Raw genomic sequence first — 27,284 nt, forward strand, 5'->3', positions numbered from 1 at the left:
TGACCACGCCCACGGGACCCGATCACCGCCGGTGTCTCGCGATCGGTCACAGGAGCTGAAGAACGGGGAGAGGTGAGTGTAAACAGACCTTCCCCGTTCTTCTGTGTGGCAGTGACACTGATTGCCTGTTCCCTGTTAAAGGGAATGACGATCAGTGACGTCACACCTACAGCCACGCCCCCCTACAGTAAGAATCACTCCCTTAGGGCACACTTAACCCCTTAGCACCCCCTAGTGGTTAACCCCTTCACTGCCATTGTCATTTTCACAGTAATCAGTGCATTTTTATAGCACTTTTCGCTGTGAAAATGACAATGGTCCCAAAAAGGTATCAAAATTGTCCGATGTGTCCGCCATAATGTCGCAGTCACAAAAACAATCGCTGATTGCCGTCATTACTAGTAAAAAAAATATATTAATAAAAATGCCAAAAACTATCCCCTATTTTGTAAACGCTATAAATTTTGTGCAAACCAATCAATAAACGCTTATTGCGATTTTTTTTTACCAAAAATAAGTAGAAGAATACGTATCGGCCTAAACTGAGGGAAAAAAATGTTTTTATGTATTTTTTGGGTGGATATTTATTATAGCAAAAAGTAAAAAATATTGGGCTAGATTCAGAAAGAATTTACGCCGGCGTATATATTGATACGTCGCGAAATTCAAAGCTGCGCCGGCGTATCTTCTTTCTGTATTCAGAAAGCAAGATACGCTGAAATTAGGCTAAGATCCGACTGGCGTAAGTCTCTTACGCCGTCGTATCTTAGGGTGCATATTTACGCTGCCCGCTAGGTGGCGCTTCTGTCAATTTCAGCGTAGAATATGCAAATGAGCTGGATACGCCGATTCAGAAACGTACGTGCGCCCGGCGGATTTTTTTTTACGTCGTTTGCGTAAGGCTTTTTCCGGCGTAACGTTACTCCTGCTATATGAGGCATAGCCAATGTTAAGTATGGACGTCGTTCCCGCGTCGAATTTTGAAAATATTACGTAGTTTGCGTAAGTCATTTGCGAATAGGGCTTTGCGTAAATTACGTTCACGCCGAAAGCATCGACTATTTGCGACGTGATTAGGAGCATGCGCACTGGGATACGTTCACGGACGGCGCATGCACCGTTCGTTAGAGACGTCATTTACATGGGGTCATGTTTTATTTACATAAAACACGCCCACCTCTTCTCAATTTGAATTCGGCGCACTTACGTCGACAGATTTACGCTACGCCGCCGTAACTCTGGGGGGCTGGTTCTTTGTGAATCCAGCCCCAGCCTCACTAAGTTACGGCGGCGTAGCGTATCTCAAACTTTCTGAATCTAGCCCATTGTATTTTTTTTTTCAAAATTGTCGCTTTATTTTTTGTTTATAACGCAAGAAATAAAAACCGCAGAGGTGATCAAATACCACCAAAAGAAAGCTCTATTTGTGGGGAAAAAAGGACGCCAATTTTGTTTGGGAGCCACGTCGCACAACCGTGCAATTGTCAGTTAAAGCGACACAGGGGCAAGGTCCTTTAACTGCATAATGGTCCGGGGCTGAAGTGGTTAAACCCAGAAGCCAAATTTTATTATATTGCAGCTTACTAATTCAAGGGGAGGGGGAGGCATAAATCCATATTCATACAAAAATGCCATTACTATACCTTCATATGTTGCACGTAGGTTTTTCCGGTCCCCAAACTCCAGGAAGAATGCTCTGTCCTCCAGTTTGGTGCATAGGATCACACAGGTGCTGTTGATGTAAACCCGTGATTCATTGTCACGGCACATTTTGTCTGTAGGCTCTCCGCTGTAGTTTGCTGGTGTAAAATCACAGTAAACCCCCAGATCATGATTCTTAATTGTCAGGTGAACGTTGTTGAAGCTTTCCGTCGTGGTAAAGCTGTACTTATGACACGGTTCTGCCATGATGGTCACTGGAGGGGCTGAAAATAAAATTGTGAAAATGGCAGCTCAAACTCTCTAAACTAACTGTAACATGATTACATTGATGCTCAGCAACTGTTACATTGTTACTCCATGAGAAGAGTCCAGTACCGGTCCTAGTATAGATCGGTGAGGCAGGGATGGACTGGCCATTGGGACTACAGGGAGTTTCCCGGTGGGCCGATGGCTCAGTGGGCCGGCTTCAGTGACGGCGGACCGCCGCCCCCCTCCGTTCCTCTGTCTCTCCCTTCCCGCAGCGCTCACCTCCTCTCCCTCCCACGCAGCGCTCACCTGGGGGAACAGAGGAGCAGGGGGAGGACCAGAGGAGCAGGGGGGGGACAACAGAGGAGCATGAGGGAGGGGACAGACAGCTGACTCAACAGCGCTGGCCTGGGAGTTTCTCACTTCTGCCTAATCTTGTCCCATGGGGAGCACCGAACTGATTCTTTGCCCCGGGTGAAATAATGTCTAGCTTCCCCACTGGTACTGCCTATAAGAGGACCAGTACCAGCCATTCTACTCTAATAAAGTAAAATGGCTAGTGGCTAGTGAAGGGGGAGAAGGGGCTTGGGTGGCCGGGGGGGTGAGGGAGTTGTCTGGCCGCCATGGGAGAGACCTGTGAAAGTGGGCCAGTCGGGATGAAGTCCAGGGCCAACTTTTTGTCCCAGTCCAGCCCTGCGGTGAGGCCAGGGTTTTCTGTTCTGTTTCAAGCACTGCTTTATGCATTGACACCCCTGCTTTAGATCTCGAACCATCCGGCTGGTGTGGTCATCGGCTTAAAGTGGTTGTAAACCCTCACTTATACCCAGTGAAGTGACTGGACTCAGGTGATGCACAGGGATGAAACAAATCTCCCTACATAAGTTGTACCTGTATACAGAGGCGGCTCTCTAATTAGGCAAATTAGGCGATCGCCTTAGGCCTCGTCCCCACAGGGGCCTCGCGGCTACCTAATTTGGCTAAAGAATTGGTTAGAGAAAATTCTATGAACGGTGAATTAATTGAATTTAAAACTCTTAATATATGCAATTTTTACAGTTAATTTTTATCGCTTGAATTATTTTTCCCATTATGGATGTGAGTGGGGCCTCATGTCTCAGATTTGCCTAAGGCCTCACAAATCCTAAAGCCACCTCTACATGTATATCTGCAGTTTTCTCTTCTCTACAACCATTCAAAGTGCAGAATTTATAAAGCTTGTCTGAGCAGTCAAAAAATAGGGGGCGGAGAGCTGAAATTACACACACTGCAGAGCTCAATGAGGAGAGCTGATTGGAGGAAAGGGACACCTCCCCTTCACACAGAACACAGGAACAGAGCTGAGGCTGTCAATCATAGGCTGGAGCTCCCTTCCCGGTCACCTTTTTATCTCTTGGTGTCAGGGAAACTTGTCAGAAGTGACTCATGCTGATAGCAGAGGATGACACTTAGTGCTCTGGACTGAGATAAGTACACATTATAGAGGGGTATGCTTTGTTCATGTCTGAGGTTTACAACCACTTAATGCTACAGTTAAGCCTCCCCACAACCCTCTCAGGGACTTCACAGTGCTCAGGCCTAAGGACAACTCCTGCATCCTCTAGGTGAGTGGCGGCCATCTTGCTACTCCCTGACGGGGACTGTCGACCTTCCTATCTCTTGCCTGCTTGGTCTGGACCCCAGGTGAGTGACCATCTCAGTGCCCAGCCTGCCAGAACATTGTCTCCACCCAAGTTTGCTGGGGGTATTCGGATCCATCAGGGGTGATTGGCGATTAATGCTCTGTTCTCAGTGACACGTGTGCTCCTGACCTCCAAGCTCCCCCAGTGCCCAGATTACCCTCTGTGCTAAGTCCAAAACCACTCAGCCAGCTACATCTGCCACGGTCCCTGGCAATCCAGGGACTGAAGCAGTCTGGTCAGGTAATTTTTTACTTTTTAAAACTTTTTTTAACTTTTTTTACTTTTTATGGATATCTCCTCCCTGATGTACCTGAGCTTCCCCAGCCTGTAGCACCCGCCACCGCTACTCCCTCCACCACCGTACAACCAGCTGCCGCCACCGTCGACGTTTGGATGATGGACAGCTCCCTGAAACTCAACGGATCCAAAACAGAACTTCCTCCATGCAAACTGAGAGAAAAGCCCTAGCACAACGTCTATCATCACCCCCAGCACCAAAGCCAAAAGCCTCAGAGTCATCTTTGACTCAGACATGACAATGGATGCACAAATCGGATCAGTAGTCAGTGGATCCCACCACTTTCTTCGCCTGTTGCGTAGACTTATCCCCTTCATCCCAGAAGAGGACACAGCAGTAGTAGTTGGAACAACCATCAATTCCCGACTCGACTACGCAAACTCCCTCTACCACGGACTTCCCAAATACCAAATTTCACGTCTACAAGTCGTCCAGAACACAGCAGCCAGACTGGTAACTGAAAAAAAAATCCTGAGAATCAATCACCCCATCTCTGAGCACCCTCCATTGGCTAGCCGTGAAGGATCGGATGACATTCAAGACCCTCTGCCTCACTCACAAATGTACAGAAGGAAAAGCCCCACAATACCTCTGCAACAAAATAAAGCACTACACCCCAGGTCGCCCCCTCCGGTCAACTAACCAGAACATCCTCCACATCCCCAAGACCCGCTACAAATCAAAAGGCGAACGAAGGTTCGCAGTCCAAGGACCCCAGCTATGGAACGCTCTACCCGCGGACATCTGTTCGGAAGAAAACCATCTGGCCTTCAGGAAGAAGCTCAAGACCCGCCTCTTCTGGAGACACAGGCGAACACTGGATACAAAAGCGCCTTGAGGCGATTTAATTTGTGTTTGTTAGCGCTATACAAGTTACACATACAGTACTGCATACACCAGAAGTGGTTGTGGAACGAATCATCTGAGTTTCCATTATATCTTTTGGGGGTACTCGCTTTGTTATACAAGTACTTTGGAATACAAGCATGCTTCTGGAATGAATTATGCGGGTAATCCAAGGTATTACTGTACTCACCTTGTACGCCAACGATGAGAAGTGAAAACCAAAGGAGCATCAAACTGATAGGAAAGGTCATCGATGTACCTGCCCACAAATAGATGAAATAAATACAAATTACACAAAATATATGTGTAGCACTAACCCCCGAAGGAGCTGCTGGATTAATTTGGGCCTGCACTCTACCAATAAACCCCACAAACTTGGCTCAATCCCCTTGGCACAGCTGTGATGCAATGCAATACAATACAATGTAAGACAATACAAAATACCTGTATTATAACCCCAGGATCCACTGACTGCACTTGGAGTGAAAGAAACAGTACGCCACAACAACTGGATACTTAACCAGAGATATATTTTACTGTGAAATATGCAAATAAGTGATTACAGTAATTGTGCTGTCATCCCAACGTAAGACGACAGCACAATTGATTTAAACATAAGCTATTTGAAAACAGTATACATAAACATTTTATACCTGGGAGCTCCCCCTACTTTATTAGCTATGCGTGAGATCTCACTTAAAGTACTTGGTCTTGGATCTTCTTTTCTTCGCTAGCTAAAGTGATTTGTAATCCACAGTTTTGATGAGTCAAATTGAGGTGAAAATGCTCCTGGTGTAACTGCAACAACTATTTTAAAATCGCTTGAAACGTCAAATTAGATAGGCCTCAAACCTTCTCAGTGTCAGTTTGTCTGCTCCTCTGTGGAACTATAAATCCCAGTGAGGCCTGTATATGAGTCTAACTGCGTGTAAACTTAGCAAACTGTGGGTCGTGACCCGCTCACCCACTGGATCGGAGCTCCGGGTAGTAACTTTTATTCAGGGTCCTATGACTGCAACTTGTTTCTCCGTCAGCTCCGTTCAGCTCCGCTGGATGGATCCGGTTCTCCGATGCTCGGATGAGTGTCTCTCGGTCTCTGCAATCCGGCCACTGTCCTCTAGCTCTCCGAGCTCAGCCTTCTCTCCCCAGCAGCTCGGCATCCGCATCCAGAAGGCTTTTTGTTTACACTCCTGTCTCCCCTCGTCTCCAAGGCAACCAAAATCCTCAACCAAACATCTCTCTGCATTACCAGTATTTGGGTCTCTCCTTGTCTCCAAGGCAACCAAAATACTAAACAAAACATCTCTCTGCATTACCAGTATTTGGTCACTAGATGGCTCCAAATACTTAAACATAGCAATGTCCATAGACGTTGTATTAAAGTATGCAAACATCAATATACAAGAATGTCAGCGCTACATATGTAGTATCCTCAAATTTATCTAATTATTATTTGGAATATATAACATTCCTTTTTGCCATTAATATTTAGTATTCAGTTTTATTGCAGTGTTACACCTGAGAACACACAATAGGTATCTAGAAAAGCGCAGGACCAGCACCCACATTATCAGGATGGAAAGTAGGCTCTGCTTAAAGTGATACATTCCAGTGCTGAAGATCGGAGGATCGAGACCCTGGCTGATGCAGACTGAGGGTGGATGGATGCTCAAACCCATTCCTGCTGAGGAATTAAAAGCTTTATCCTTATTGCTGGTTTATACTGTCCTTCTGGTAAGAGTCAGTGTTACCCGTAGGTGGTGGTCTCCCGTCTGTCATCATTCACCGTACTGTGGATCTGTCTAAAGTCACACTTTGGATTCATCGCTTCTTTCACTATTTTGGACTGCTTTATTTTCATTTTTATTTTTATATTTCACGTATATTTTTTCCTTACATGTTATGTAATGGACTGGTTTTGCACATTTTTTTCTATACAGATTTATTTTGATTAATAATTGTACTGATTATTATCCATATTGATCCTCTTAAACAAGGATCTTTTTCACAAGTGTGTTACCCCCCCCCCTTTTTTCCATAGAAAGGGTTTTGGTTCATACTACACAGGTGTTCACATTTTGTTTAATAAGCGCGACTCCTTTTTTCTATATGTTTGTATTCAAGGTATTACTGTGCTCACCTTGTACGCCAACGATGAGAAGTGAAAACCAAAGGAGCATCAAACTGATAGGAAAGGTCATCGATGTACCTTCCCACAAATAGATGAAATGAATACAAATTACACAAAATATTTGCAGTATCCTCAAATGTATCTAATTATTACTTGGAATTTATAACATTCCTTTTTGCCATTAATATTTAGTATTCATTTTTTCCTCTTGTCGACTGCAAAATGTGAGATTCATTAAAATTAAACATTTGCATAAATACATTTTATACCCATAAAGATAAAGTAGACGGAAACCTTAATACCGGGAACAGACAATCACTGACATTGCCACAGAGAAGAACGGGAAAGGTGTGTTTACACTCACCTCTCCCCTTTCTTCAGCTCTGGCGACCGATCGCGGGACGCCGGCGGCGATCGGGTCCCGCGGTCACCGTGAACCTCCGCTTGCTCAGCGGGGATCACTTCGTTGATCCCCGCTGAGCCGGCGAATGACAGGGCGGTCCCCGCACACTGTGCAGGGACTGCCCTGTCTTTTCTCAGCTCTCCCCTATGGGGGGATCGGATGAACACGGACCGTCTGTCCGTGTTCACCCAAACCAATCCGCCAGACGGATGGAAAAGTAGGTTTTTCCTCCGTCACACTTTGGCGTATCGGAGCGGGTCAAATGTCAGCGGGCATGTCACCGCTGACATCCGCGGCTCCATAGAGGATTACTGAGTGCCCGTTCAGGTCCGCCTAAAAAGCTGGCAGGCGGACCTGAATGGGCCACCCATGTGAAAGAGCTCTTACACCGTGCAATGTGCATCAGTTTCCATCAGAAGCCCGTCTGACAGATTGACAACACAGGAGCACAACTGGGAAACAGAGACAGAGAGTTCTCACACCCTATATCAGAAAATGTCTGAAAGAAGCGACAGGCGCTCTCCTGGGACTATTTCAATGAAAGTTGTGGTTTTGAAATAATGTTGACACGTGAAGTTTTGGTGATTGGATTTACATACACTTCACCCCTGGGGGGTCCATCTCTACTGGTCCGTGAAAATAGCAAGTTCATCTTCTCAGATTGTCTCAACTACACCCAACTCTAATTTCGCTAAGCTTGAATTCTGTCTGCTTTTCACCACAAAAACAGGAACTGTGAAAATAATACCAAGCCTGGCCACCTGGCTTCTCCCTGTGCAAGCATTAAACCTTGTCCTATGGCTGGTCCCTCGACCAATCTCACATAGAACTTTTGTGTTCCTGTGCCCCTCTCCCAGATTACCCAGCTCTCGTGGCTCTTTGTCATTTTATTGCAGCTTCCTGCTGCACGGGCCCACATCCTGGCCTCTTGATAGGGAATTTCCTACCTCATTTCACACTCTAGTTTTCTCAGTACCCTAGACTCCAGTGGCGGCTGGTGCTCAAATTTTTTTGGGGGGTCGCAAACAAACTGAAAAAAAAATTGCAGCCAGTGTGCCAATCAAACGCAGCTATTGATCCTGTGTTTTTGCAAAGCAGGAACACGGATCTCTGCTTTCCCCTAGTACAAGCACCTTCCACACAGTTACCGAGAACATTTTAGGCACACAGTTAAAGTGACACTTTTTTTTTTTTTTTAGGGAGCTGCGGTGGCTCAACGCGATTGGCACTGCACTGACAAGCCATTCACCTCTGCAGCTAGAGGTTCGGATCCCGGTCTCAGCTACATGTGAATTGAGTTTGGTGGTCTCAGCCCGGCTCCCGGTGGGTGTGCTATGCAAGGTAAGCCTGCGCTAAGTACGCCCACACCCCTCCCACAAAAACCACCACACTTACATGCACTCGAAATTGGGTTAACATGCACGCACTTTGACCACACGGTCTCTAAAAAAGAGAGGCGAAGGACTAACGGGGCTGGTTGAGCGGGCTAGATCCTCTCACTCCCTTATAGGGAGTCCCTCTGCCCCGTTGGGCTTCAAAGCGGAGCAGGTAGGGCAGGCTGTGTGGGAGGACCCCCTCACACACCCACCATTGCCACCCGGGGCATGGATAAAGGTGGCAGATTGCCTCTGGGGGAGGCCTGCCTACTCCCAACTCCTGCAGTCCGGCTCCTCTCTCGAGTACACGCACAAAATACACTTTAAAAAAAAAAGAAAAAAGTGACACTTGTTTTTAAAATAACAAACATGTTATACTTACCTCCACTGTGCAGCTCGTTTTGTACAGAGCGGCCCCAATCCTCCTCTTCCGGGGTCCCACGGCGGCTCTCGCGGCTCCTCCCCGCAATAGATAACCCCCTCTGGGAAGCTCTCTCTCCCGAGGGGGTTACCTTGCGGGCGTGCTCCTGTGTCATACACTCTGCGTTCATAACTGCCGAGTGTATGACTCGGCCCCGCCCCCCTGGCGGACGCGTCATTGGATTTGATTGACAGCAGCCGGAGCCAATGGCTGCTCTGCTTTCAATCTATCCAATCAATACCGAGACTACGTGGAGAAGAGGACGCAGAGGACGCAGAGGATGCGCCGAACAGGTGAACTGTCTCGGGTAAGTAAAACGGGGGGGGGGGGGCATGAAGGTGAAAATACACGAACCTTTACAACCCCTTTAACCCTTTGTTTGCCCCATGATGTTAACCCCTTCCCAGCCAGTGTCATTAATACAGTGACAGTGCATATTTTGTAGCACTGATCACTGTATTGATGTTACAGGTCCCCAAAAAGTGTCAGTTAGCGTCCGATTTGTCTGCCGCAATATCGCAGTCCCGCTAAAAGTTGCCAAAATAAATAAAAACTCCATAATTCTATCCCCTATTTTGTAGGCACTATATTTTTTTGCGCAAACCAATAAATATACGCTTATTGTTTGTTTTTTTGTTTTTTTTTTACCAAAAATATGTAGCAGAATACATATTGACCTAAATTTTATAAAGAAATTTGATTTTGTTTCCTTTTTTTTATTGGATATGTATTTTAGTAGAAAGTATGAAATATTGTTTTTTTTTTCAAAATTGCCTTTTTTTTTGTTTATAGCGCAAAAAAAATTAAAACTGCAGAGGTGATCAAATACCACCAAAGGAAAGCTCTATTTGTGGGAAAAAAGGAAAAAAATTGATATATGGGTACAGCGTCGCATGGATCGCGCAATTGTCAGTTAAAGTGACGCAGTGCCGTGTCACAAAAAATAACCTGGGAGGGGGTAAACCACTTTAGGACCCCTTCACGCCCATATACGTCAGCAGAAGGGCACAGCTGGGCACAAGCACGTACCTGTACGTCCTCTTTAAGTGCCCAGCCGTGGGGTCGCGAGTGCGATCGGTCGCCCGAGCTGAAGAAAGGGGAGAGGTGAGTGTAAACACACCTTCCCCGTTCTTCTCTGTGGCAGTGTCAGTGATCGTGTGTTCCCTGATATAGGGAACGACGATCACTGATGTCTCACATGCAGCCCCACCCCCCTACAGTTAGAAACACACATGAGGTCACACTTAACCCCTACAGCGCCCCCTAGTGGTTAACGTTAACTCCTAAACAGCAATCAGTGCATTTTTATAGCACTTTTCCCTGTGAAAATGACAATGGTCCCAAAAATGTGTCAAAAGTGTCCGATGTGTCCGCTAGAATGTCGCAGTCACGAAAAAAATCGCTGATCGCCGCCATTAGTAGTAACAATTATTTTTATAAAAATGCAATAAAACTATCCCCTATTTTGTAAACGCTATAATTTTTGCGCAAGCCAATCAATAAACGATTATTGCGATTTTTTTTTTTTTTACCAAAAATATGTAGAAGAATACGTATCGGCCTAAACTGAGGAAAAAAACGTTTTTTTATATATTTTTGGGGGATATTTATTATAGCAAAAAGTAAAAAATATTGCATTTTTTTCAACATTGTCGCTCTATTTTTGTTTATAGCGCAAAAAATAAAAACCGCAGAGGTGATCAAATACCACCAAAAGAAAGCTCTATTTGTGGGAAAAAAAGGACGTCCATTTTGTTTGGAAACCACATCGCACGACTGCGCAATTGTCAGTTAAAGCGACGCAGTGCCGAATCGCAAAAAGGGGCCTGGTCCTTAACCTTCATAATGGTCCGGGGCTTAAGTGGTTTCTTGACTAGGGACTGTTCATGCTCCAGTTATCTATAGCAACCAATAGAAAAAAAGACGTGGGCTGTTTTATTTTTTATTTTTTTGTGGTTTATAGTAAACAGCTAAATGTCATATATTCATTAATTTTCAATTTCGTAGCTTCTAATGGAGAAATTGATCTAACGCCTACGATTAAACCATAGAGCTTTTCCACTGACGTAGCGGACTTCTCATGTGCTAATTATTACCCAATAACCACAAAGCTAATGTGAACCCTTACCTTGTAAAATAAAAAAAAAAGGCAAATTCTAAATACCTTTTTTAATTTGTTCTCAGCTGCATGAGGGGCTCATAATGGTAGAGACTGTGCAGAGGAGGTTTGTCGGCAGGAGGCAGCAGTTAACCACTCAAGCCCCCGGACCATTTTGTTGCTAAAGGACCGGGCCCCTTTTTTGCGATTCGGCACTGCGCCGCTTTAACTGACAATTGCGCGGTCGTGCGACGTGGCTCCCAAACAAAATTGGCGTCCTTTTTTTCCCAAAAATAGAGCTTTCTTTTGGTGGTATTTGATCACCTCTGCGGTTTTTATTTTATGCGCTATAAACAAGAATAGAGCGACAATTTTTTACAAAAAGCAATATTTTTTACTTTTTGCTATAATAAATATCCCCAAAAAATATATATATATAAAAAAAATGTTTTTTTTCTTGAGTTTAGGCCGATACGTATACTTCTAAATATTTTTGGTAAAAAAAAAAAATCGCAATAAGCGTTTATTGATTGGTTTGCGCAAAAGTTATAGATAGATAGATAGCTAGATAGAGATAGATAGATAGATAGATAGATAGATAGAGATAGATAGATAGCGATAGATAGAGATAGATAGATAGATAGATAGATAGATAGATAGATAGATAGATAGATAGATAGATAGAGATAGATAGATAGATAGATAGATAGATAGATAGATAGATAGATAGATAGATAGAGATAGATAGATAGATAGATAGATAGATAGATAGATAGATAGATAGATAGAGATATATAGATAGCGATAGATAAAGATAGATAGATAGATAGATAGAGATATATAGATAGCGATAGATAGAGATATATAGATAGCGATAGATAAAGATAGATAGATAGATAGAGATATATAGATAGCGATAGATAGAGATAGATAGATAGATAGAGATATATAGATAGCGATAGATAGAGATAGATAGATAGATAGATAGATAGAGATATATAGATAGCGATAGATATAGATAGATAGATAGAGATATATAGATAGCGATAGATAGGGATAGATAGATAGAGATATATAGATAGCGATAGATAAAGATAGATAGATAGATAGATAGAGATATATAGATAGCGATAGATAGGGATAGATAGATAGAGATATATAGATAGCGATAGATAGAGATATATAGATAGAGATATATAGATAGCGATAGATAGAGATAGATAGATAGATAGATAGATAGATAGATAGATAGATAGATAGATAGATAGATAGATAGATAGATAGATAGAGATATATAGATAGCGATAGATATAGATAGATAGATAGAGATATATAGATAGCGATAGATAGAGATAGATAGATAGAGATATATAGATAGCGATAGATAGATAGATAGATAGATAGATAGATAGATAGATAGATAGATAGATAGATAGATAGATAGAGATATATAGATAGCGATAGATATAGATAGATAGATAGAGATATATAGATAGAGATAGATAGAGATAGATAGATAGATAGATAGATAGAGATATATAGATAGCAATAGATAGAGATAGATAGATAGATAGAGAGAGAGATAGATAGATAGATAGATAGATAGATAGATAGATAGATAGATAGATAGATAGCGATAGATAGAGATAGATAGATAGATAGATAGATAGATAGATAGATAGATAGATAGATAGATAGATAGATAGATAGATAGATAGCGATAGATAGAGATAGATAGATAGATAGATAGATAGATAGATAGATAGATAGATAGATAGATAGATAGATAGCGATAGATAGAGATAGATAGATAGATAGATAGATAGATAGATAGATAGATAGATAGATAGATAGATAGATAGATAGCGATAGATAGAGATAGATAGATAGATAGATAGATAGATAGATAGATAGATAGAGATATATATAGATCTGCATACATGAGTACATGTGTATACATGTCTTGACACATGTAAAATGCATGTCCTCAGGTGCCGATTTTTTGATTCTTGGTTATGAATCTGAACGCCAGGCATGTTTACACACCCGTGTCCATGCCCCCCCCCCTATTGAAAACAATGGGGCAGATCCACAGAGATCTGCACCCGCGCAGCGTATCAGAGATACACTACGCCGCCGTACCTTACCGGACTTTGGTTCGAATCCTGGAAGAATTTGCGCCGTAAGTTACGGCGACGTAGTCTATCTCTGGCGGCGGAATTCAAATCGGCGATTAGGGGGCGTGTTTCATTTAAATGAAGCGCGTCCCCGCGCCGAATAAACTGCGCATGCGCCGTCCCAGAAATTTCCCGCCGTGCATTGCGCTAAATGACGTCGCAAGGACTTCATTTTTTTTAACATAGACGTGAATTACGTCTATCCAGATTCACAAACGACTTACGCAAAAAAAAAAAAAAATCTAATTTTGACGCGGGAAAGACGGCCATACTTAACATGGCAAGTCTAATTATACGCCGCAAAATAGCAGCTTTAACTATACGCCGGAAAAGCCGACGTAAGAGAATGCGACGGCCGCGCATACGTTCGTGGATCGTCGGAAATAGCTAATTTGCATACTCGACGCGGAAAACAACGAGAACTCCACCCAGCGGACGCCGAAGTATTGCATCTACGATCCAAAGGCGTACGAAGCCATACGCCTGTCGGATCTAACCCAGATGCCGTCGTATCTTGGTTTGAGGATTCAAACCAAAGATACGACGCGGGAAATTTGAAAGTACGCCGGCGTATCAGTAGATACCCCGGCGTACTCGCTCTGTGGATCTGCCCCAATACATCTGCATTCCGACAGCCTGGTTCACTCCTATGTGTTTTTTAGTTGCTTTTTGCAGAAAAGCACTACAGTCCATGTAACATGGTTTTCTTATGGGACACGTTCACATTTATGCTTGTTTTCAGTAACTGCATTTTAGGAAAGGGTCAGGGGACTTTTTAAAATGTAAAATAGTGTGTTTTAGGTTGAACACACTTCCATAGTGCCTTTTTTACATTTTTTTTTTTTTTGCATTTCTCAATCTGCCCAACAACAAATTGTCAAAAAAAAAAGAAGCAATGAAAAACACAAAAAGCATTTGCAAAAATGCATCGGAAAAAGCACTGCAGTAACGGATCAAAGGTGTAAACCAAGCCAAAAAGAAAAAAAACATAAAAAAAAGGCCTTACAGCCCTGAGCACATGGCTGCATTAGAGATCTTTATGCAGTCAGGTGCATTGTCTCATAGATGACAATATACCTGTGTTCAGATTGCAAAAACAAAAAACTATGCAGTTACTAATATGGCATTTATTTCATCCATGTGCAAAGATTATTCTCATTTTCTGAGATATAGTTACAGAACATTATGCATGAGGAAAATACAAAGTTACAATGTGATCTATAAATGATGCAACATAGATACAACGTTACATAATACAATTATAAGGATACACAGGAAATAAAAAGATGCAAAGAAGATACAAAGTTAAATAATAGACTCTAAATAATAGAGTTAGACAGATACAAAGTGAAATAAAAAGATACAAAGTAGATGTGAAGTTAAATAATGCAGTTAGAAAGATACAAAATAAAATAAAAAGTTGGATAACTAATGGTACAAAGTTAGATTACACAGTAACGTTTTAGTAAAAAATGTGTGAAAAAAGCATTTGCAAAAAGCACTGCAGTAACGGATCAAAGGTGTAAACCAAGCCAAAAAAAAAAACATAAAAATTACATTTTTTTACAGCCATGTGAGGCCTTACAGATGCAGTTACTAATATGGCATTTATTTCATCCATGTGAAAAAATCATTCGCATTTTCTGAGATATAGTTACAGAACATTATGCATGAGAAAAATACAAAGTTACAATGTGATCTATAAATGATGCAACATAGATACAACGTTACATAATACAATTAGAAAGATACAAGGGAAATAAAAAGATGCAAAGAAGATACAAAGTTAAATAATAGAGTTAGAAAGATATAAAGTGAAATATAAAGATGCAAAGAAGATACAAAAATAAATAATTAAGTTAGAAAGATACAGTACAAAGTGAAATAAAAAGATACAAAGAAGATACAAAGTTAAAAAATAGAGTAAATAATAGACTCTAAATAATAGAGTTAGAAAGATACAAAGTGAAGTAAAAAGATACAAAGTACAGCCAGGTGAGGCCTTACAGCCCTGAGCACATGGCTGCATTAGAGATCTTTATGCAGCCATGTGCATTGTCTCATAGATGACAATATACCTGTGTTCAGATTGCATAAAAAAAAACTATGCAGTTACTAATATGGCATTTATTTCATCCATGTGCAAAAATCATTCTCATTTTCTGAGATATAGTTACAGAACATTATGCATGAGAAAAATACAAAGTTACAATGTGATCTATAAATGATGCAACATAGATACAACGTTACCTAATACAATTAGAAGGATACAAGGAAAATAAAAAGATGCAAAGAAGATACAAAGTTAAATAATAAAGTTAGAAAGATATAAAGTGAAATATAAAGATGCAAAGAAGATACAAAGATAAATAATTAAGTTAGAAAGATACAAAGTGAAATAAAAAGATACAAAGATAAATAATAGAGTTAGAAAGATATAAAGTGAAATACAAAGATGCAAAGAAGATACAAAGATAAATAATAAAGTTAGAAAGATATAAAGTGAAATATAAAGATGCAAATAAGATACAAAGATAAATAATTAAGTTAGAAAGATACAAAGTGAAATAATAAGATACAAAGATAAATAATAAAGTTAGAAAGATATAAAGTGAAATATAAAGATGCAAAGAAGATACAAAGATAAATAATTAAGTTAGAAAGATACAAAGTGAAATAAAAAGATACAAAGATAAATAATAGAGTTAGAAAGATATAAAGTGAAATACAAAGATGCAAAGAAGATACAAAGATAAATAATAAAGTTAGAAAGATATAAAGTGAAATATAAAGATGCAAAGAAGATACAAAGTTAAATAATAGAGTTAGAAAGATATAAAGTGAAATACAAAGATGCAAAGAAGATACAAAGTTAAATAATAGAGTTAGAAAGATATAAAGTGAAATACAAAGATGCAGAGAAGATACAAAGTTAAATAATAGAGTTAGAAAGATATAAAGTGAAATACAAAGATGCAAAGAAGATACAAAGTTAAATAATATAGTTAGAAAGATATAAAGTGAAATAAAAAGATGCAAAGCAGATACAACATTAAATAATAGAGTTAGAAAGATATAAAGTGAAATAAAAAGATGCAAAGCAGATACACAGTTAAATAATAGAGTTAGAAAGATATAAAGTGAAATATAAAGATGCAAAGAAGATACAAAAATAAATAATTAAGTTAGAAAGATACAGTACAAAGTGAAATAAAAAGATACAAAGAAGATACAAAGTTAAAAAATAGAGTAAATAATAGACTCTAAATAATAGAGTTAGAAAGATACAAAGTGAAGTAAAAAGATACAAAGTACAGCCAGGTGAGGCCTTATAGCCCTGAGCACATGGCTGCATTAGAGATCTTTATGCAGCCATGTGCATTGTCTCATAGATGACAATATACCTGTGTTCAGATTGCAAAAAAAAACTATGCAGTTACTAATATGGCATTTATTTCATCCATGTGCACAAACTATTCTCATTTTCTGAGATATAGTTACAGAACATTATGCATGAGAAAAATGCAAAGTTACAATGTGATCTATAAATGATGCAACATAGATACAACGTTACATAATACAATTAGAAGGATACAAGTGAAATAAAAAGATGCAAAGAAGATACAAAGTTAAATAATAAAGTTAGAAAGATATAAAGTGAAATATAAAGATGCAAAGAAGATACAAAGATAAATATTTAAGTTAGAAAGATATAAAGTGAAATATAAAGATGCAAAGAAGATACAAAGATAAATATTTAAGTTAGAAAGATACAAAGTGAAATAAAAAGATACAAAGATAAATAATAGAGTTAGAAAGATATAAAGTGAAATACAAAGATGCAAAGAAGATACAACGATAAATAATAAAGTTAGAAAGATATAAAGTGAAATACAAAGATGCAAAGAAGATACAAAGTTAAATAATAGAGTAAATAATAGACTCTAAATAATAGAGTTACAAAGTGATCTATAAATGATGCAACATAGATACAATGTTACATAATGCAATTAGAAGGATACAAGGGAAATATAAAGATGCAGAGAAGATACAAAGTTAAATAATAGAGTTAGAAAGATATAACGTGAAATACAAAGATGCAAAGAAGATGCAAAGTTAAACAATAGAGTTAGAAAGATATAAAGTGAAATACAAAGATGCAAAGAAGATAAAAAGTCAAATAATAGAGTTAGAAAGATATACAGTGTAATATAAAGATGCAAAGAAGATACAAAGATAAATAATAAAGTTAGAAAGATATAAAGTGAAATAAAAAGATGCAAAGAAGATACAAAGTTAAATAATAGAGTAAATAATAGACTCTAAATAATAGAGTTAGAAAGATACAAAGTGAAATAAAAAGATACAAAGTAGATATGAAGTTAAATAATGCAGTTAGAAAGATACAAAATAAAATAAAAAGTTGGATAATTAATGATACAAAGTTAGATTACACCGTTACATTTTTGTAAAAAGAAAAACTCAGGAGCTTACTTACAGCATCGTTGACTGTTACTCATCTGACTCATTGGGTGTCCTGTATCAGATTAAAACAAAGGTATGAGATGAAGATCTTTTTTTAAAACCTCCGTGGTGGCAAGATGCCCAAGCAGAGGAAACAAAACGCTATCTGTAATGAATATGAAATTGGCACTAGCTCTCCTTAGTACAGGGCACGTGGTACGTGGCACGTGAGTTTATCAAGTTTAAAACCGAAAATAAAAACTGGTCTCTTCGAACGTCTTCAAGACAGGCAGGCCAAGCTTGTGCACTTGAAGAGGGATAAACATTTTTGTCACATTTCATAATGCCATCAGAGACTTGAGATAATACCATTCAAAGGTACAGAAAGAGAACCGAGCCTCTTTCTGAGATTTGGTGTTAAAGTTAAAAACAAGTTTTTTTCTTGCTTGAAAATTACTTAGAACCCCCAAATATTATATATATTTTTCTAACACCCTAGAGAATAAAATGACAGTCGTTGCAATACTTTCTGTCACACCGTATTTGCTCAGCGGTCTGACAAGCGCACTTTTTTTTGGAAAAAATTCACTTTTTTAAATAAGAAAAAATAAGACAACAGTGAAGTTAGCCCACCTTTTTTTATATTGTGAAAGATAACGTTACGTCGAGTAAATTGATACCCAATGTGTCACGCTTCAAAGTTGCGCCCGCTCGCGGAATGGATTTCCCCGCAGATACCACTTTTATCTGAAAGCGGACCGCCTGCCTGTTTAAAATGATACAGGGGGTTATGGCAGCTATCTGCTCCCTTAACAACGGTATTCCACGTTAAACAGCCGCCGTATAACCGGCAGGAGGTCTGCAAGTAACGCGGTTAACGAGCGTTTCGCAATACAAGCTTTTTTTTGTAAAATCCTGACTCGGTTTGTGACTGTTGTCTCGCAAAATGAGCAGGATTCAAGCCACTGTGGTGTGCAGTGCCGCGTTTGGTCTGAGGTGCGGAGGGCGCCGGAGCCGAGCCGAGTGAAGCCGTTCAGAAATACTCAGAAAAACTTGGAAATACTTTGTTCCCGAGTCTTTCTGAGGTTTTCGAGTTCAGCCGAGCTGTCCCTGAGCCTTTTTGAGTAGATCTGAGGCTCTCCGGCGCCCCCCTACCTCTGGCCACATGCGGTAATGCATGCCATTGAAGTCAATGCGGAACAAATTATTAAAATTTCCATTGATTTCTATGGGGAAACTCGCTTTGATATGCGAGTGCTTTGGATTACGAGCATTCTCCTGGAATGGATTATTCCTCGTAATCTGAGGTTCCACTGTAGCTAAAGATGTTGCAGCGACTTTGAAAAGGTTCCTGCACTACTTTAACCACTTAAGGACCGCCTCCTGCACATTTACATCGGCAGAATGGCACCCCTGGGCACAAGCATGTACAGGTACGTCCTCTTTAAGTGCCCAGCCGTGGGGCGCGCTCCCGCGACCCGGTCCGAAGCTCCGGGACCGCGGACCCGATCACCGCTGGAGTCCCTCGATCGGTCCCCGGAGCTGAAGAACGGGGAGAGCCGCGTGTAAACACAGCATCCCCGTTCTTCACTGCGGCGCTGTCATTGATCGTGTGTTCCCTTTTATAGGGATACACAATCGATGACGTCAGACCTACAGCCACACCCCCCTACAGCTAGAAACACACATGAGGTCACACATAACCCCTTCAGCGCCCCCTGTGGTTAACTCCCAAACTGCAATTGTCATTTTCACAGTAAACAATGCATTTTAAATGCATTTTTTGCTGTGAAAATGACAATGGTCCCAAAAATGTGTCAAAATTGTCAGATGTGTCCGCCATAATGTCGCAGTCACGACAAAAATCGCTGATCGCCACCAAAAATAATTAATAAAAATGCAATAAAACTATCCCCTATTTTGTAAACGCTATACATTTTGCGCAAACCAACTGATTAACGCTTATTGCGATTTTTTTTACCAAAAATATGTAGAAGAATATGTATCGGCCTAAACAAAGGAAATGTTTTTTTTTATATATATATATTTTTGTGGGATATTTATTATAGAAAAAAGTAAAAAATATAGATTTTTTTTCAAAATTGTCGCTCTATTTCTGTTTATAGCGCAAAAAATAAAAACGCAGAGGTGATCAAATACCACCAAAAGAAAGCTCAATTTGTGGGGAAAAAAGGACGCCAATTTTGTTTGGGAGCCACGTCGCACGACCGCGCAATTGTCTGTTGAAGCGACGCAGTGCCGAATCGCAAAACCTGGCCGGGTCCTTTAGCCGCCTAAAGGTCCGGGTCTTAAAGCGGGGGTTCTCCCTAAAATGTTTTTCTAGAATGTCATTCAGCATAGTAGCGTGAGCTACAGTATGCCTTTATATATTTTTTTGGCGCCGTACTCACTGTTTAATCGCGTAGTAAAGTTTCAGGGGAATGGGCGTTCCTATGCAGAGGGCTCGTGATTGACGGCCAGCTATGGCGCGTCACGCTTGACGGAAATAGCCAAAATAGGAGTTTGCTCTTCACGGCGCCTGCGCAGTCAGCTCCGATGTCTGTGCGCAGACGCCGAATAGCGCCGTGAAGAGCCGAGACCTACTCTGGCTATTTTCGTGAAGCGTGACGCGCCATAGCCGGCCGTCAATCACGAGCCCTCTGCATAGGAACGCCCATTCCCCGCGGGGAGTCTGAAACTTTACTACGCGATTAAACAGTGAGTACGGCGCCAAAAAAATATATAAAGGCATACTGTAGCTCACGCTACTATGCTGAATGACATGCTAGAAAGTTGTTTTTTAGGGTGAAACACCGCTTTAAGTGGTTAATGCGACTTTTGGCCCAACTTTGATCCAGAGACCGCAAAGTCGGACCAAAGCCGCACTCAAACTCGCACTCCGTAGTCGCACTCTACAGCGCGCAACTTTGGAAAGTGGAAACCTAGCCTTAGTTTAAAAATGCCCAAAAACTGCAAAATAGTTCAATTCTGCTAAAAAAAATGCTAAAAAAATACATGAAAACGCACCGCTTGGGTGTGAATGGAGCTCTAATGATTACATAACTATTATTTTGTATTTTTTATATGGAGCTCCAGTTATATAGGAGAGGCAGAGGATTCGTCGGGCTTATTTACCCCCCATGCGCGCTAAGCGGTGTCAGGTTCTTCCCCTGCACTTGACTTTCATCAAAGCTGACTTTACATCTGTACTTGGAAAGGAAACACAATGGAAAGTCTTGTAATAAATCTCTTGACTTGGCACTTTCAGTGATATGATTGCTCTGCCGGATGGAATCTGATCTGACGCCGCTTTTTCCGCCTAATAGACGATGAGGAAGATTGGCGCGTGGCCCGTCACAACACTAGAAGAGTTCCATTACACTTCCTAGACTGTCAAAGGATCGGCTACACCAAGGTACAAAATTCTACATCTCAATAAACAGTTCTTGTATTTATTACATATATCTATCCATTTCAATTCTAAAACATGCACAAAATAGATAATAATGTTAACCACTTCCATACCGGGCACTTACGCACCTTCCCGCCCAAGCCAATTTTCAGCTTTCAGCGCTGTCACACTTTGAATGGCAATTGCGCGGTCATGCTACACTGTACCCAAACAAAATTGGCGTCCTTTTTTCCCCACAAATAGAGCTTTCTATTGGTGGTATTTGATCACCTCTGCGGTTTTTATTTTTTGCGCTATAAACAAAAATAGAGCTAAAATTTGGAAAAAACAATACGTTTTTATTTTTTTCTGTTAATTTTTTTGTAAATAAGTAAGTTTTCTCTTTCAATTACGGGCACTGATATGGCGGCACCGATGAGATGGCACTGATGGACATCGATGAGGTAGTAATGACGGGCACAGATAAGGTGGCACTGATTGGCGGCGCTGGTATGCGGCACTGATGGGCACATAGGCGGCACTGATGGGCACACATAGGTGGCACTGATGGGCACATAGGCGGCACCGATAGGCACTCATGGGCGGCACTGATGGGCACTCATGGGCGGCACTGATGGGCACACATAGGCGGCACAGATGGGCACTCATGGGTGGCACTTATGGGTGGCACTGATGGATACTTATGGTTGGCACAGATGGGCACTGATAGGTGGGCACTGGGCATGGATGGGCACTGTGGGGTGGCACTGATGGACACTGTGGGGTGGCACTGATGAACACTGTGGGGTGGCACTGATGAACACTGTGGGGTGGCACTGATGGACACTGTGGGGCAGCACTTATTTTTCCTATGTTGCCAGTCAGTGCCCATTTGTGGGCACTGATTGGCATCTTTTTTTTATTTTTTAATGTTTTATTTTTTTTTACTTTTTTTTTTTTAGACTTTTTTTTGTTGTTGTTGCCCTTCCCTGGTGGTCCAGGGTGGGCTTCCCTGGTGGTCCATGTGGCGATCCGAGGGGGGGCTGCGCTGATAAACAATCAGCGCGAACCCCCCCTGTCAGGAGAGCCGCAGATCGGCTCTCCTCTACTCGCGTCTGTCAGACGCGAGTGAGGAAGATCCGATCAACGGCTCTTCCTGTTTACATCGTGATCAGCCGTGATTGGACACGGCTGATCACGTGGTAAAGAGTCTCCGTGAGAAACTCTTTACCGAGATCGGTGTTGCGGGGTGTCAGACTGACACCCCGCAACAACGATCGCCGCGATGCGCGGCCCGGGGGCGCGCAGCGGCTCAGAATCCTGAGGACGTCATATGACATCCACTCAGGATTCTACAACCACTTTGCCGACGTCAATTTGTCATTGGCGGGCGGCAAGTGGTTAAAGTAAATGCAAACCCTAAGGGGTGTATTTATAATATATATATGGGCCAGATCCAGAAAGAAATACATTGGCGCAGCGTATCAGAGATACGCTACGCCGCCGTACCTTACCTGGCGCATCTTCGAATCCTCAGCGAGTTCGTGCCGTAAGTTACGGCGGCGTAGCTTATTTCAAATTGGTCGGGTTGGGGGCGGGTTTCATTTAAATGAAGCGCGTCCCCACGCCGAATGAAATGCGCATGCGTCGTTCTTAAATTTCCCGCCGTGCATTGCGCTAAATGACGTCGCAACTACGTCATTTTTTGAACTTAGACGTGAGTTACGTCCATCCCTATTCACGGACGACTTACGCAAAAAAAAAAAAAAAATCTAATTTCGACGCCGGAACGACGGCCATACTTAACATGGCAAGTCTAACTATACGCCGAAAAATACCAGCTTTAACTATACGCCGGAAAAAGCCAACTACAGACGACGTTAGACGTTAGTCTATTTTTTTTTATATTCTATTCCTTTATTTTCTATTCTATTTTATTCTCTTTGGAAATTGAAAAAAACTATTCAACTTCGAAAACTTTTCGAATTTGAAAACAATTTGAATTTGAATATATTCTAGTCTATTCTGTTCTTTTATTTTCTATTCTATTTTGTTCTGTTAATTTTTTTTTATGTTATATTCTTTTCTAGTCTATTTTTTTTCTATTCCATTACTTTATTTTCTATTCTGTTTTATTCTCTTTGGAAATTGGAAAACGATTCAAATTTGAAAACTTTTCAAATTTAAAAAAGGATTTGAATTTGAATATATTCTAGTCTATTCTGTTCTTTTATTTTCTATTCTATTTTGTTCTGTTAATTTTTTTTTCTGTTATATTCATTTCTAGTCTATTTGTTTCTATTCTATTCCTTTATTTTCTATTCTATTTTATTCTCTTTGGAAATTGTGCGGCTCTTATTCTCTTTGGAAATTCGAATTACAATAGTAAAATAAATTCAGGGGGAAAATTCAAATTCAAATCGTTTTCAAATTCAAATAGTATTCAAATCCTTTTCAAATTTCAAAAACTTTTCGAAATTTGAAAAGGATTTGAATACTATTTGAATTTGAAAACGATTTGAATTAGAATTTTCCCCCTGAATTTATTTTACTATTGTAATTCGAATTTCAGAAAATGTGTCCGAATTTAAATTTCGGAACTAAATGAGCTGCACATGTCTAACTTCCATCTTGTTGGCCTAGTTTTAGTCGTATTTTAGTCGCCTCAATTGTTTTAGTCGACTAAAATAGTATTAATTTAGTTGAGGAGAATAGCACTGCTGTGCTGTGATCTATGGGCCTAATCCTCAAAAACCCGGCGCAACGTAACTTTTTCCATTTAAGTTACACCGCCGCAAAATCTCTAACTAAGTGCCCGATCCACAAAGCACTTACCTAGAAATTTTGAGCGGTGTAACTTAAATCCGAGGCGTTCCTCTTCTCCAGGGGGCGATTCCCATTTAAATGAGGCGCGCTCCCGCGCCGGCCGTACTGCGCATGCTCGTGACGTCATTTTCCCGACGTGCATAGCGCGAAATTACGTTACGTCGGGCTTTGTGGATTGCGACGGGACAATAAAGTTGCGTCGGGTAAAAAAAAAGATACGGCGCCAAAAATAAAATTTAAAATTTTAAAAAAATCGCGTCGCGAGCAAGAAAGGTCTGTTTTTACAAGGTGTAAACAGTTTACACTTTGTAAAAGCAGCCCTAATTTTGCGTTTGCAAAATAAAACTTACGGAGAAAAAACGAAGCTGAAAAGCTTTGTGGATCTCCGTAAGTCCTAATTTGCATACCCGAGGCGGCATTTCGACGCGAAATGCTCCCAGCGGCGGATGCGGTACTGCATCCTAAGATCCGGCAGTGTAAGTCCCTTACACATGTCGGATCTTCTGCCTAACTATGGAAAACTGATTCTGTGGATCAGTTCCATAGTTAGGACCAGGGATACGACGGAGTAACAGCAGTTACGCCGGCGTATCCCTTTTGAGGATTTGGCCCTGTGTGTCTGCCTCCCTGTGGTTAGTTTTATTGCTCTGTTGTATTTGCGCGTCGGTTATAATACATTATCATTGACCGCATCAGAGAAACCAAAGTGACTATAAATCTGTCACATCCGGCCTCAAGCGGCACATTTGTGGAAGTCTTTAAACACGGCTTGTATGCAATCCGACAAATCTACATCCTCCCCGAGGGCAGAAATCTTCACAAGCGAATTTCCAGGGAGTTCATTTTCTTGAAAACTGGTTGTTTTTGGTTAAAATGTTTTTTATATGGTATAGACAGGGCTGCTGTAAACATCATGGGGCCCTTTACAGCCTACCCAACAGGGCCCCCCCCAGCCTGGGTGGGTGTGGGTGAAAGTGTATGACTCCCAACTAGAGGCGGACTGACAACTCATTGACCCCCCCGGGCAATAGGAGATTATGGGGCCCCCAGACAATAGGAGATTATGGGGCCCCCAGACAATAGGAGATTATGGGGCCCCCAGGCAATAGGAGATTATGGGGCCCCCAGGCAATAGGAGATTATGGGGCCCCCAGGCAATAGGAGATTATGGGGTCCCCAGGCAATAGGAGATTATGGGGCCCCCAGACAATAGGAGATTATGGGGCCCCCAGGCAATAGGAGATTATGGGGCCCCCAGGCAATAGGAGATTATGGGGCCCCCAGGCAATAGGAGATTATGGGGTCCCCAGGCAGTAGGAGATTATGGGGCCCCCAGGCAATAGGAGATTATGGGGCCCCCAGACAATAGGAGATTATGGGGCCCCCAGACAATAGGAGATTATGGGGCCCCCAGGCAATAGGAGATTATGGGGCCCCCAGACAATAGGAGATTATGGGGCCCCCGGGCAAAAGATTTTGGGGCCACACATTATACACACACATACAGTATACACACAGACAGACAGTATACACACAGACACATAGGGGCAGATCCACGTACAGCGGCGCATATTTGCGTCGGGCGTACCGTATCTAAGATACACTACGCAAATGCAAAGCTGCTAGAAACTGTAATGCTGTGTACACACGATCTGTTTTCCGATGGAATAAAATCCGATCCGAGCATAATTCTACCTACTCTATTCAAAACTAAAAATTAGGGTTAGATGTTAAATGTAATTCCTTTCCTGGGAAAAATTTGTGTTTTTTTATTTTTTTTTATTTTTGGGGCTCTTTTCTTCCAGTTTACGTACGTTGTTGACTTTCTTACTCATTATTCATCCTTTCCTTCCTAAAAGCAGAACTGCGTTGGTTGGAAAATCCAGATTCTCTTTTAGTTTAAATGCATTTCATAAAGAGAAAGACTGAAAAGTAAATCGGCTTTCCTGTTTCTATGGGCCAGATTCACAAAAGGGATACGACGGCGTTTCTCCTGATACGCCGGCGTATCTCTGTTTCTATCTATGCGGCTGATTCATAGAATCAGTTACGCATAGATATCCCTAAGATCCGACAGGTGTAATTGTTTTACACTGTCGGATCTTAGGATGCAGTACCGCGGCTGCCGCTGGGGGGAGTTGTCGTCGAAATTCCGCTTCGGGTATGCAAATTAGCACTTACGGAGATCCACGAAGCGGTTTCCCTTTGTGCAGTCTCCGTAAATTGTTAGTTTGCAAACGCAAAGATAGGGTACCTTTTACAAAGTGTAAAGTTAGTACACCTTGTAAAAGTATACCCTTCTTTCCCGCGACGCTGTCAAATTTTAAAAAAAAAAAATAATTTCCCGCCGCATCTCTTTTTTTTCCCGACGCAACTTTTTTTACCCGGCGCGATTCACAAAACTCGGCGCAACGTAACTTCGCCCAAAGCACGTCGGGAAAATCGCGTCCGGAGCATGCGCAGTACGTCCGGCGCGGGAGCGCGCCTAATTTAAATGGGACTCGCCCCATTAGATTGGGCACGCCTTGCGCCGGACGGATTTAAGTTACACCGCTGAAAATTTCTAGGTAAGTGCTTTGTGGATCGGGCACTTAGGTAGAGATTTTGCGGCGGTGTAACTTAAATAGGAAAAGTTAAGTTACGGCCGTTTTTTGTGGATCTGGCCCTATATTCCTATTTCTCTAACGATTTTTTATATCTCTTGGCAGGATCTGCTGAATCACTGGAGGATTTGGATTCTGGTCAGTGAAGGCAAAAGGAGAAATTGGAAGGTTGTTTGGACGCATGACCCTTTACTGAAGACACCGCCGGGAACCGTCTGTTGTTAACAAATACAGTAAAACCTTGGTTTGAGAGTAACTTGGTTTGAGAGCGTTTTGCAAGACAAGCAAACGTTTTTAATAAATTTTGACTTGATATACAAGCGATGTCTTGATATACAAGCAGCGTCATGTCACAACTGAGTATAGAAGAGAGGCGCCTCTAAGTGTAGCAATATGGCTACATTTAACCACTTGAGAGCTGCGCTATAGACAAAAGACGTCTACAGCGTGACTCTCAACTGCCGGGTGGACGTTCCTGGACGTCTTCCTGTTAACATCCCCCCCCGCGCCACCGAGGGCGCACAGCGGGGAAAAGCTGTGCCTGCCGTGTCATGTGGTGCCGATGCGCCGCCTGCCCAGTGGCCTCGATGTCCGCCAGGTACCCGCGATCGGCAGTTACACAGGCAGGACGTGGAGCTCTGTGTGTAAGCACAGAGCTCCATG

The 27,284-nt window shown here is 41.5% G+C and overlaps 1 long non-coding RNA gene across 1 annotated transcript in view; it reads left to right on the forward strand.

Annotated features, from left to right (window-relative positions):
- LOC120915976 overlaps positions 1-26,899 on the forward strand; it is a 29,185-nt gene extending 2,286 nt beyond the window's left edge. The window contains exons 2-3 of the long non-coding RNA XR_005743926.1: positions 21,070-21,216; positions 26,727-26,899. This is a non-coding gene — a long non-coding RNA (uncharacterized LOC120915976). The remainder of the gene's footprint in view (positions 1-21,069; positions 21,217-26,726) is intronic.
- Positions 26,900-27,284: the final 385 nt, after the last annotated feature.

This window comes from Rana temporaria, chromosome 10, assembly GCF_905171775.1.
Source record: "Rana temporaria chromosome 10, aRanTem1.1, whole genome shotgun sequence".
Taxonomy (NCBI): Eukaryota; Metazoa; Chordata; class Amphibia; order Anura; family Ranidae; genus Rana; species Rana temporaria.